The sequence below is a fragment of the Acomys minous genome (genome assembly GCF_964271855.1).
Source record: "Acomys minous genome assembly, chromosome: 3".
NCBI classification, from domain to species: domain Eukaryota; kingdom Metazoa; phylum Chordata; class Mammalia; order Rodentia; family Muridae; genus Acomys; species Acomys minous.
This window is the reverse complement of record NC_140485.1, coordinates 568,561-582,479: the sequence shown is the minus strand read 5'-3', so window position 1 is coordinate 582,479 and position 13,919 is coordinate 568,561.

Genomic DNA, 13,919 nt, shown 5'->3' with positions numbered 1-13,919 from the left:
CACATGTGCATATCCAGTATCTCAGGGTTCCATATATCCTTGTAACAGTTGTCGTTGCATACAACAGCCTGATTGACTCTCTTCAAAGTATGAAAGAGCAGTGCTGGTTTAAGTTCTCTAGGAAGACTTTTTTTTTTTCATTTTGACACCTGCGCTGTAATGAAATGCTTAAGGGTGCTTCACTTTAGAAAAGTCACATGTTATTTTGAATAACAGGTTGGAATTGAAGTTCTCTAGTTTTTCAGTTTGCTGTATTCTTCATGAGCTGGAAACATTGTTATCACTAGGGATCTTGTTAGAAAAGAAGAATCCTTAATTTAATACAATCACCAGAGCCACATTAAAATTTGATAAGCTAGGTCAGTACTGCACTAAGAACGCATTTCTCCTGACTGAACCCTAACTGAGAATTAAAGGAGTTGCCTTGTTCTACAGGGAAGCTTAAAGTGATCATTCTGATTAATGTGTTTTCCTTACCTTGGGTCTTAATAGCTTAAAATTTGGTAGAGGTCATTTATTTGGAGATGATTTAAGGAAACATAATTAAAGGAGCAAATAAATGATGTTGGGGTGCAGCCAGCTACTAAAGGGAGTACTCACAAGGGAACACATGTTATCTAGGGCTATCTGTGACTGAAGACCCTCAAGGAGAATGCACAGAATCTGCTTCAAATAAGGCTCCCTAGACCAGGGCACAAGAGAGGATGTCAGGCTGGCCTCAAACTCAGAGACTTGCCTGCCTCTGCCTTGCAAGTGCTGGGATTAAAAGCATGTCCCACTACTGCCAGGCCTCAGACAAGCAGTTTTTGACACCAGCAACTACGTTAGAGTACTGGATCCTCCAGAGAGCACTAAGAATTGTTTTAAGATATGTCGTGCTAAGATCTCAACTGCATTCCCTCTCTACATCCCTGGAAGTACTAGCTCAGTAAAACCAGCCTGGTTTTGGTCTTAGATGTTACATAGGGCTCTGCTTGACTGAAGATCCTCAATGGCTTTGTACATAATCTGCATCAGAGAAGGCTTCCTAGGGAGGGAGGACACTGACAACTATTTGCTGTCTCTTGTCCTGCACAGACATGCAGAATTTCTCAACACCCCTTCCCAAATCTAGAGATTCCACTGCTGGCAGTACACCCAAGGGCATTGGAGCTGGTATGATGACAACCTGTCTCTACTTCCGTGATCACTTCAGCATTATTTACGGACACTTAAATATGAAATTGATCTGTGTCCACAAATGTGGACGTCACGTCTATACAAAATCTAAAACTCAAAGTCACAGCAGAGATGACAATACTAGCCTGACCAGCTAGAAACTTTCATGAAGAAGGTGGAAATAGACATGAATCAAAAGGACAAGGTCACAGTTAGACTTGGGGAACAGAGTAAGTTCTGGTGACATACTGTTCAACCTGGTTACCAAAGTGGTAACATTTTAAATACCCTTACAGAACAATAAGTGCTTGGATTAGGGTGAAGTAAATGCTAATTATCTTGATTTGTTCATTCTGCACTGTACACAATATAAGAACTATTTTGAAGCATAAATGAACATAATTGTCAATTAGAATAACACAAAACTTTAAAATATTAAAAGTAATATTTTGCCCAAACAACCTTCAGGGTGGAAGAACTTGTCTGAAGCTCACATGGTGGGGAAGGGAGGGACAAGGCCAGGCTTTGATGGTACCCGTAAAAGCACAAGTTCAGAGAATCATATCCAAGATTCCTGTAATATGGTAGATCTCTGGACGAACATGAACATATGATGTCAGCTGATGGCACTCTGACATCTGCCTGGCAACAACCTCACATCTGCTTTGGGAGCTAACTTGAATGAGAAACATTGGCTCATCTTCACAGATGCACTCTGGCAACAGCCTGACCATTATTTGTCCTCAGAATGGTTAGCTGGCTCATGAGTAAAGATATCCTGAAAGTTATCTAAGAGAATTAATTTGGCTTATTTAGTTGGGCCCAAGTATTATCCCTGAAGTAATGAGTAAGATACCCTGAAAGTCATCTAAGAAAATTAATTTGGCTCACTTAGTTGGACCCAGTTACTATCCCTGGAGTCAGAACTCATTATAAAGCCAAGTATTGATTTTGTTGTTTGGTTAGCTTCTTGCTTGCTTGTTTTGTCATATACAACAGTATATTCAAGGTTGTTTTTAAAATGAGGTTCCTGTTCACAAGCATAATAAGAAATAAAGATTTCAGAAGGAAGAGAAGCAAAGGCATAGAGCACACCAGAAAAAGCACTACACCATCCTTTATCAGGTATTCCTGAGCTGGTGTTAAGCATCTCTGCTCCTTCCCTCATCCACCAATATTATGAGCAGAGCAGAAGCAACCCCAGCCTGCAACATGTCTTCTGTTGTAGGAATAAGGTTATTGTGTAATTCAAATGCTGATTTCTGTAACACCTATACCTGGTTGCATTCCTCTTTCTGAGAATCTCCCATCTCCCACCTCAATGTTGTCTAAACACTGTCCCTGGGTATATGTCAAGAAAGCAGCTTACAGCCAATCACTGAGCAGAAGAGAGGATAAGGCTGGACTTCCTGCCAGCAAGAGAAGGAGGAGTTAGAGGAGGAAGGAGGGGATTCAAAACCAGAAGCGGTCCAGATGACATCAGGAGAGGAGGTGGAGCAGGAAAGCCAAAAAGTGTTAGTGCCACTGGGATGTACACTGGGTTAAGATTATCCTAGAGGTTTAGGAATAGAATGATAACCCGAGCGTGGTGGCGCTCACCTTTAATCCCAGCACTCGGGAGACAGAGCCAGGTGGATCACTGTGAGTTCGAGGCCAGCCTGGTCTACAAAGCAAGCTCAGGACAGCCAAAGCTACAGAGAAACCTTGTCTCAGGGGAAAAAAAAACTTAGTTATTGCACTGTGAAGCTTATTAAACAGTAATATAAGATCTCAATTATTTGGTTGATAGGTTAAGAGAAAAATAGAGAAAGAAACACAGTTTTATGAAATTAACTTTAACACCTCTCAAGGCAGATAAGACTAAGAGAAAAACCATAATAGATGTGACAAAAATAATCTTCTGAGCTTTAGAGTTCATGGTAGATTTTGTAAAAATAGTGATAGTAAAAGAACATCCAAGTATAATGCCCTCATCTCATAGATCAACTATTAGTTAAGTCTAGGGTACTCACATATAGAGGGTTCTCTGCCAAGTACTGTTTCCTCTGTGGCCTAAAGGCCTGGATGTTGGCAGAGTGGGTAAGAGTGCACACTCCGGAAAGTTCCTTTTGTTACACTGCATCCAGGACTCATCAGATAAGATGTTGTTCTTATGTGGCACTTGTCACTATAGAGTCTAATTTTTATCCTATGAAAAATATGCAAGCTTGGATTTAAAGCAGTTAAGGATTCTTCTTTGCTAGTTAATTCCTCCATCATTTACTGCTCCTGAGACAGTAGTCACTGTCATTTATAAACCAGGGCAGACTTTGTAGCTTTAGCTCAGCGGGTTAAAGAATGAAGAGGTTGTGAAAGACACAAGAGAAACACTGGGTCCTGGGACCTTGACCAAGGTAACATTATGCTCACCAATAGGGAAAATCTAACTGACATTGCTTTTATAAGAATGCATATCTGATAACAGCGTGGAGGGATGGAACTGTGTAAAATTAGCGGAGGATGAAATCCAGATAGGAGTCTAGAGAAAAGAACAAGATCATCATCCTCGACTGATCTTGCCATAGCAGCATGTGGATTCCGAGTTTGGAGAGATGTGGTAGAACACACAGGGCACCTCCAGCCTGTATACAGTCTTCTGTTTTATCCATAATATTAGCAGAGTCAGGGATCTGGAGATCTCTCTCAGGACACAGATGGAGGCTTGTGTGACATTTTGTTCCTTGGTCAAAGTGACCGGTGAGGCTGCAGATAGGGAAGTCTGCAGGTTACACACACAGCACAGCAGTAAGTCAGCCAAGGCAGGGATCTGTCTTAGAACTTCCACTGCAATTGGAAGGTTGTTATTGAGTCCTCATTTCCAGGCCAAAAAAAAAAAAAAAAAAGAAATTAGAACAGTTTTGTGAGGCTTAGAGATGGAAGGAAGCACTTCTCACTCTCTGGGGAAATTAGACCATTTAACGCTAGACCTAGATGCTAATTCTCCTGGTACAATCACAGCCGTGCCTGAATTGGCTCCCTCCCAACACCACCAAACCTCTAGCAGATCACCCAGGAAAGCACTCTTTGCTGAATTCATTCTTGATTTCCTAATAGCAGAGCACTCTAATTCAAATAAAAATTTTAAAATTCTGGGTTTTTCTAACTGTGCACCCTTAATGGAACAATCTGACTCAAATCAAACCATAGGAGCTACACGTGTCTGGCGTTTGTACTTCTGTAATCTATAGGTCACTGTTAAAGGTAACTCAGATGAATGAAAGAGCCTCTGGACTAAGGCTAGCCATGCATCATTCTGACCCTGCACTTGTACAAGTGTTGGCACTTTCCTGTTAAAGTCAATACAAATTTCTGCATATGTGTACATGTGCTTATACTTCTTTGATATTATCTTACCCTCTTCCCTCCATCTTCTATTTTAATCTCTCTCACCTCATATATATAAATTTTTCCACCTGAAGTGACAATGCTCCCCACAACAGCCACATACCATATAACAAAAGTCCTGAAAAGCCCCCTTTTGGGTTGTTGATCAAACCAGTCTGAGGCTCTCAAAGCGTGGTCCATTGCCTTTGTCACCTTCCAGAGACTGAACGTGAGCCACTGTTGCAACAGCACTATGCACCTCAAACATAGGACCTAGAGGATCTTGAACTGGTTGTGGCCTGAAAACTTCTCCCTTAAATCAGCTCTTACATATTCCAAGACAAAGAAACAACCAATACTATGACGCCTGTGAACTAAAACAACATGGTACTACATCTCTAGGAGTGCAATGGTGACATATACACTTTGGTGGTAAGCAAAAACTCTCTAATAAGGTCTGCCCAACATGGGGAAAGCATCCTTGGACATGAAATCCTGGCCAAACCCCAGAGCTACTCCGGTCATAGATCTTGGAGGAGGACCTACTATTGCCACTTTATTAAACCAGATAAATCACTAACTACATTCTACCGACAGATAGTTATGTTTCACTCTTCACTAAAAGTAAGTCTTGCCACAGATGGAGATCATTACTGAAAACCACAACTGATTAGAATGTAGAGAACGCATGACCATGTGGTACCCAGCTCCAACTGATAACATCTACACAATTCCTGGACCTGAGGTTCAGGGATCACAGTAAAGGAAGAGGTGGAAAGATTGTAAGACCCAGAGGAAGAACAGAAATTTTTGCTATGGTAGTTTGTCTCCTGGAAATTTCAGACCAGAAGTCTTATCAGCATAGCTTCCTAAAGAAACCCTGAACAAGAATGGCATACTAACATAAAAGATGAAATTTCATAGGACTTCAACCCCCGATAAAAATTATAAGCAACAAAGGAATGTTGAGATTAGGAGCAGTAGCCTTCCCCAGGGAAGAGACTCCAAGTTGGTTCTTCAATACCAAGTGGTCGGCCTGAAGCCATATACGTACAGGTAAATTTGTGTGACTGATCAGGTTGTATCTATATATTGATATTATGTAAAATAAATAAAGAAGTATATACTATAAAGTTGAGAGAGAGAGAGAGAGAGAGAGAGAGAGAGAGAGAGCAAAATCTGCTACTGTCTCAAGCAGTAGCTAGACCATGGTTGTAGCTGCCTCTGAGTGTCTGTGATCTGTACCTGGAAAAACACTTCCTTAGTCAGCCCTGTGTGCTAAGGGAAAATTATTTAAGTTTCAGTTTTATATCCTAGTGTCTGTGGTAGGTGAAAGGATAGAGCCTTGATGGTTTCTGAAATGCTGTCTAGACAACACTCTCATTGTCCTAGTATAGTGGAAAATGCTTGCCTTGTTTTAAATAGCATTAGCATATTTAACCACCATACCCTCTCTGCTTACAACTTTCAAATGTCCCCTTTTCTGGCCATGCTATATATCTTTTCCAATCCTTCTGCTATGCTGTTTGTTCCTGATTCCCATCACTGTAAGAGTCATAAGTCAGTTGCAACCCTATGTCCCTGGATTCTACGGTGGGGCCACTTCTCGAAACTGTGAACAATCTAGTCTGAAATCTAGATGGAGTTCAGGAAAGCAATAATTCCAATTTGTTGTGGAATTGAAAGCTTCCTTGTAGGAAGCGTTTTATGATGTAAAATTGGAGAAATCCTGGACATGAAAGTGTAGAAGTAACTTTCATTTTCTTGGCTCAATTGTTGTCTGAAAGGCTTAACTTCCTCCTTCTGCTAACCTAGGCCTAGAACTAAAAGCTTCTAGCCTAGGCAATCTAACCTAGGCCTAGAATTTTTTTTAGCCTCTGTGACTTACTGCTTAATAAGCTCACAATTACTTGTTATTTCTGAGCTCTGGACTAGCTGGTTCAACTCAGCTGTTCTGGCTCAAATACTTCTCCCAGCTGATTTATTTAATCTGGCTTCTCTCTCAACCCAGAATTGCTCTGCTTGGCCTCAAATTAACTCAGCAATCTACTCTGATATTTTGGCTTCTTCTCATTTTCTGGCTCATTCCATCCTTACTCAAATTCTCTCTCTTCTCTCTCTCTCTCTCTCTCTCTCTCTCTCTCTCTCTCTCTCTCTCTCTCTCTCTCTCTGCAACCCATCTCTCTATTACTGTCTTGGTAAAACTGTCTCCGCTCCCTGTAAAACTGCCTCGTAAGTAGCTTCCGTTTCCTCTCTCTTCTCATGAGAGTTGGGCTTATCCTATTCTGTCAAATCTTCTCTGATTCATCACCTTTTCTGCCAGTAAATTAGATACCACTTTCAAATATGGGTGCTTCCTTCTACAAACTAACTTTACCTTCATTTGTGATTAGAGGCATGTACCACCACTCATGGACTTAAGCTTTTCTTTACCTGACACTTGCTCTATACCAGGATGGCCTTGAACATATCTATTTGCCTTGGTCTCCTGGATTAGAGGCAAGTTTTTATTCTAGCTGGACCACACAGACCTAGCAGCTCTTTGGATGTGACCTCTTACCAGAACATCCATGTTCTGAATTAACATTCCTCTGCCAGACAGAATTTTTAAGTTTGGATTTTAAGGCCACCAGCACATGCAGCAATGTTATTCAAAGGAGCCCTGAACTGTCCAGGACTGGAGCTTCTGCAGCTCTAGGGATTGTGTCAGGGTACCTCCAAGTGTGAGGGCTCTCTCCACCAAATGGGCTTGTTACCCCCTCAGCAACTGCAACCGTGGAATTATTTTAGGATAGATACTTCAGGAGTCAACTCTTGTGGTTCCCTCCTTATATGCTTAGTCTTTCTATCTTAAAGTGTTTACTCTAGATTGGTAGGACAAGGTAGTACTAAAATCAGATCTAGAGAGAAGAGTAATTCTGTCTCTACTCCCACGCACTCAAGTTATCACCTACTGTCTCATAATGTAGGTTCAGAAAGGGCTTTGTACAAGCATTGGTTTGTGCATTTCAAGGGCACCAACAACAGCCTGCTCTAATCTTCCCTATCACTCCTAGTTTACAGTCATGCTTGACAATACCAGACACTGTTTAAACACTAGGTTACATTGTTAGGATTAGACAATAATTAAAGAAGGCAATCTGAACATCATTATCCAAAATGCTTGGGACTAGAAGTATTTCAAGTTTGTGACTTTTGTCAGAGTTACATATTCAGAGTGAAATAGTTTTGGAATAGAATGAAAGTCCAACACTAAGTTCATTTGTGCTTTTTCCATACCTTATATACACATCCCCAAAGTATTTTTACCCAGTGGTTGTTAATCCTATGATGCTAGGTATGAAATTCTCCACTGTAGTATTGTGTGGGTAATAAAAAAGTTTTGTACTGTGGGGTGTTGCCCACCTTGGATTTTCATATGAGGGATGCTCACTGTATGCTATCCTTACCAAAACAAAAAAACAACAACAAAACAAACAAACATGTAAAGGGGAAACCATTGCTCATGCATTTAGATTCTGTGCTCTTGAAAGCCAAGAGCAGTCCCCATTCTCAGTCAGTTCCACATCTATTTTATGGGACAGATTTGTTGCTTTCTATGTAACTTCCATTCCTTGAGCAAAGAATGGAGGTGCACTTCCTTTGATAAGTCTCTGAGATTTATCTGAATATCTTGACTCCATCAGAATCCACTTGCACCTCGATTTTTTCATACAGAGAAACTTTAAATTTGAGGTAAAAAAATTCAGGTGAGATGGAGAAGTTCACAGTGTTGTGCAATTGTTAACTATACTTATGATATTAAAAATAGACATCAGAGAGATGGACAATTGAGTTGAGATTCTGAGAGGGTCCCACACACCAAGGGGACAGATATCCACGCACTGACCAAACTTCCACTTTGCATCAGTCTGGGTCACGAAGCACAACCTGATGGCTTCATGTGAACTCTCCTAAGAAAGCCACTATTTGCTGAGAGGAACTGATTACCTCAGATATTCCCACTGTCTATGGTTCTCAGATCCACTGTGCCTTTTTTTTATATAAGCCTCTCCCTCTAAACTACCAACAGGCTTTCCTGCAAGGCCTGTGAACTTCTCTGGCACTGCTTTCCCTCAGCAAAAGCAAATTAAAAAACTTAGCTCATGGTGCCATTAGTCTCTCCCTTTACTGACTCTGCAAAGCTTTTTATTCTTAATTCACATCAGGAACTCCATTAAACAGAGTTCCTTCTAGAGAGAGGAACAAGCTGAAGTAGCAGCATCTTTTTGGCACTTTTTGGATACAGTCTGGCTCCACAAGATAATATTTGGTACTTGTCTCTCCAACTTACCCTGAGCAGCTCAACCTCACCCTGCCTAGGGAGACTCATCATATGATCCTATACAGAACTACTGTAAATATCTAGGATGCCATGCCAAGCCCAAATGAGATGTGGTTTGAAAAGCCAAGCATATATCCCAATGAAACTTGGTGTTAATAATGTTGACCACTCTCGGTCTGGCATCATCATTCGGGCTTTCCCAAAGCCCCCTTAGTGACTTTCAGACTGAATTTCTAGAACTAAAAAATACATTACCATCTTTTAGGAAGAAACTGAATTGTTTGTGTGTCCTTTGATACTCTATTCAATTTCAAATCTGAGAAGTCTCGCTGATCAGGTCCTTCCCACGACTTTATCTTAGACTTTTACTGGGAAATATTTACTTCCTTAAGACAGTACAAGTAAAAGAAAAGAGGCTCCTCAATTTTTGATTGGGTTCTGTGCCAGTTGACCAATCAGAAACAGAAAGAATGCATTGATTTATACAATAAGCTGTGATGGTCTTTTGTTGTTGTTGATGTTTTGTTTTTGTTTTATTTTAGTTTTATTTTTGTTTGTTGTTTTGTTTTTGTTTGTTTGATGGCTTTGGGGGGGCAAATTGATAAAACTTAGAGTCACCTGGGAAGAGGAGATCTGAATTGAGTAATTATTTCCATCAGAGAGCTTTATGGGCATGACTTTAGAGAAATGCATTGAACTATGATTTGTGTGGGAGGGTCTAGACCTTGTGGAAGATACCACAATTGGGCAGATGGTCCTAAATTGAATAAGGAAGAAAATTGAGCAAGCCTTAAGGAGAAGTCAGTAAAGTATGTTCTCTGATAAAACCAGTATAGTATATTCTTTCATTGTTTGGGCTTCAGTGTCTAATCTGGGTTCTTCCTTTAATTTTCTGTCTTGGCTCTCTTTAATAATAGATTTAAGAGAGCAAACCTTTCCCTCCCCAAGTTGGTTTTGGTCAGACATTTTCATTCACAGCAACAGAAAGACAAAACTAGGACAAATGGCAAGCCAGCTCATTAGCACTACAGTGTGGTACTCCATAGTCCAAGCTGTTTCTTCTCATAAAAAGGAGTTAACTGGCAGCTGGGTCTCATCACCTCTGCTCAGCACACACTGGTCACTCAGTGAAAGACCAAAGTTTAAAATTCAAGGTCAGTTTCTACTGATTGCTTATAGTTTAGCACCACAGTAAAGTTAGGAAATCATTAGTTGACTGTCATAAGCTTGCCATCTGTATGCAGGGCCTTGGTACATATGAACAGCACTAATCTTATAAGCATATGGCTGTGCACTCCTCAGGCTGTACGTGACACACACAGGCTTTTTCTGAATTTGACAGAATTTTTTAGTTTGTCCTCTTGGGAAGAGCCCCTGAGTCATGTGCTAATAACAGTCATGCAAAGCTACTGCAGCAATGTCCTCTGCAGGACAGGAATACTGAGGGCAGCTCTCTCCCAAGCCACCTTCTGAGGTACAGATTCAGGGGCATGTGTACTGGACCGTTTAATACTATGTCCTTTTCTATTTCCCAACTTACAACCTAAGATTCAAGTTGCTTCAAGTACACTATGTGATTTTACTCCCTATTTGGGGGGCTGGGGCACCTCTTTAGAAGAAGCTAGATCAAAGCAAATGGATCAGATGCAGAGATGTGCTTTATTCTGTGAACCAGGATTTCTTCAGATGAAATACACATGTCATTTGATTGCATAAAGAAGATTTGCATAAAATAAAGTTGCTCAAGTAAACATGAAAAACATTACTTTTCTTCTCTGTTGTATGTATAATGTATACTTAATATTACCTATAATCTGCATGCAAGATAGGCACTATATATGCAGAGTAAATTCTAAAGATTCAAATCCCCAGAAAAATTAATGGAAGAATTTGTTAAGTTTGCTGATTATAGTAATATACACAGAAATCTATAGTTGTACTCTATCCCAGTAATGAGAAATAAATTAGAAAAACTATTTTGCTTATATACTCAAAACAAATGCAATAAATATAAAACAACTAGAAATATGTATAGCAAGGAAGATCAAGAACAAATATAAATGAATATACTGTAGAACTTACACATAAATTAAATTACCTTCATAGGGTATGAGAACAGAACATTGCTAATAGAAAGACACAAAATAGGAAGATTTAATGTTATGAGGATACCATCACATGCCTTCCAAAATGAAGTGTGGACAATACTGTCTTAGTTACTGACTTTTCTATTGTTGTGACAAAACATCATGACCAAGAAAACTTCTGAAGGAAACAATTTAATTTGGGGTCAATGGTTGCAAAGGGTTAGATTCATTGCCTATTACAGTGGGGAGCATGGCAGCAGACAGGCACAGTGCTCAAGCAGTAGTTGTGTGCTCACATCTTCATCCACAAGCACAAGGCAGAGAGAATTACCTGGGAATCCTACCTCCAGCCACACACCTCTTCCAAATGAAACCACACCTCCTAATCCTTCCCAACAGTTCCAGCAACTGGGGACCAAGCATTCAAACGTATGAGGTCCGTTCTCATTCAAACAATCACAAATATCCTAACTAATTGTTTAGAGATATAATGTACTTGAAATAGATAAAAGTGCATGGAAATGTAAATATATGAGCATATATTAGTAACAGTATCAGACAGCAGTTATATTTTTACTAATTATTGGACACTACTACAGAGACTCAGGACACCAGCAAGTCACATGTTACCTCAAGAGAAAACCAGACCTTGATCTTAGACCAGAGCAGATATATAAACAAAGTGTGGTTTAACAGGAAAACAGCACTGGCACATCTTCTTCAGGAAGAAATAAATAGTGGACACCACCTGGTGTATTTTATAAAACTAAAATCCTGCTGTATGAGACTTGGGTAGATGTAATAAGACAGTTACAATCCAAGAAGAAAGTGTGAAAGAATACACATGATCTGAAGGAAGCCATGTTAGCCACAGTGGAACATAGAACCTAAAGGAATAAAAGACATATGGATATTTGACAGTCATTAAAGTACAGAGAATATGTAGAGTAAACAAAATGAGAAATCACAGGTGAGTGATAAACAAATGAAACTCCTGATGTAAGAATAAGTTTTCAAAGGTACCAGAAAAGATGTCATATACTTGGGAAATGGGGGAAGGAGTCAAATACATAAATTAAAGAGGGACAGCTCTAATCTGGCCCCAGATAGAAGAAAATCTGCTCAACTTCATCAATTATCATAGAAACATAAATTTGCTGACAGTTAGAGAAAAATATCACTTGTTACTTTGGTTAAAATAATGAAAACTATCTACATTTTGCACTCTTGGGAAGGAAGGATTTTGTACACTGTAAGTGAAGAGAGAGTGGCAAAATTTTGGAAAATGATCTGGAGTCCTAGTGCCATGTTGTCATTTACGCTGAAACTTTGAAAGCAAACTAGTTAGTGTCACCAAACTCACTGGTGAGGCACAGTTATGAGTGAGGGAGTCAGCCCTCTTTACACTAACAAGGAGGCATGTTCAAGTGCAGGGAACAGCTTACACTGAGGGGACACACTAGTCCAGTCCTGTGCCTGTGAGCCTGTCTGGAAGGTTTCCCCAGAAGATGCCTATGGATGGTTAATGACTGTCAGGTGAAGAATAGGACCTGGGAAGAGAGGGAGATTGAATCTTCATTGCATCTTTCTTTGTACAAAAATCAAACAAGTCCTTTGTTCATAAAAAGACACAAAAAAGGCTAAGCAAAGAGTTATTTAAATTTTTGAGAGAAAAGGAGCCAGGTCTAAGTGAGAACATTAGAAACAAGAACATTGATAGAAGGTGATATGAGAGATATAGGAAGCACAAAGGCAGGAAGGTTATGGGAGGGTTCAAAAGACAAAGCTAGAGTGGTGCAAAGATTTTAGACATGATTTGCAGTAGCTGATGAAGCAGATTTTCTTCCCTTGTCATAGTCTTCACTCTGGACAGACATGGAGAAACCAGAATTTCCACAGGATTCATAGCTAAAAGTCTACATAATCTCTCTGTCTGTACCCAGTAAAGTATAATTAGAAAATAGCTTGAGACATTGTAGGTCATGTCCATCAGAAAACAGCATTGTGACAGTGCTGCAAAATGAGGCACAGAAGCACTCACAACGTGTTCTGCCAGCAGCAGCTCAGTGATAAACAACTGAGGTACATGAGCTTGCCCAAGGACCTTCACTGTGGCAGCACAAGTAGAGTGCAAGGTCAGGATGGTGAGGTACTTATCATGTCCTGGCTTCTCAGTATCCCTTCCCTGTGATGCTGCACTACAGAAACAGCTCAGCATTTAGGATTATAACCACAGTGGTACATTCTAAGACTGATAATGTCACAGATGCTTTGTACACACTCTTGAGTTTCTCTTGCTCACCAGTCAGAATGTTTTCCTTTTCTCTGTTGTCTCCTGGTAATTTGCAGCATATAAAATAGTGAAGGACCTCCTTTCCCACAACTACTCACATCTTGTATCTCTCAAACATACTCCAGAAAGGGATCCAAGCATTTCTTTCTGCCCTTTCTTTAACTCAGCACTTTTATCTTGGGGAGCTGGACCTTGGCATCTGAATTATCTCCGTAGCCAATTCTCTTCCCAACATATTCACTTGAACTGCTTCCCCAGACAACTATCATACCTAGCACCAAGCCCTCAAATATTTCACCCATGACAAACTTTGCTAGAATTAAAAATAAGGGCATCTGCCATTTGTTTATCTGTGGGGTGTCAAAAAGTGAGCAGCACCCCTATATCCTAAGCAAGAGACCAACAGTGGGGGAAGGAGGGTGGCAGAAGTGGAAAATACTGTTACAAATCCTTAAGTCACCATAAATAAAAATGCCAATCCAATTGCTGGGAAACATTCAAATGAGATGAAACCATTATGACAAAAAGATGCTGAACTATTTTCTTTGCTGCCACACTATTCACATGGCTGGGATACAGAATCCACAAAGACATTGAACAACACATGGATGAATAAAGAAAATATACGTACTCTATGAAATATGATTATATGCACCAAAAAGGACATTCTATTAAGTGAAATGAGCCAGACACA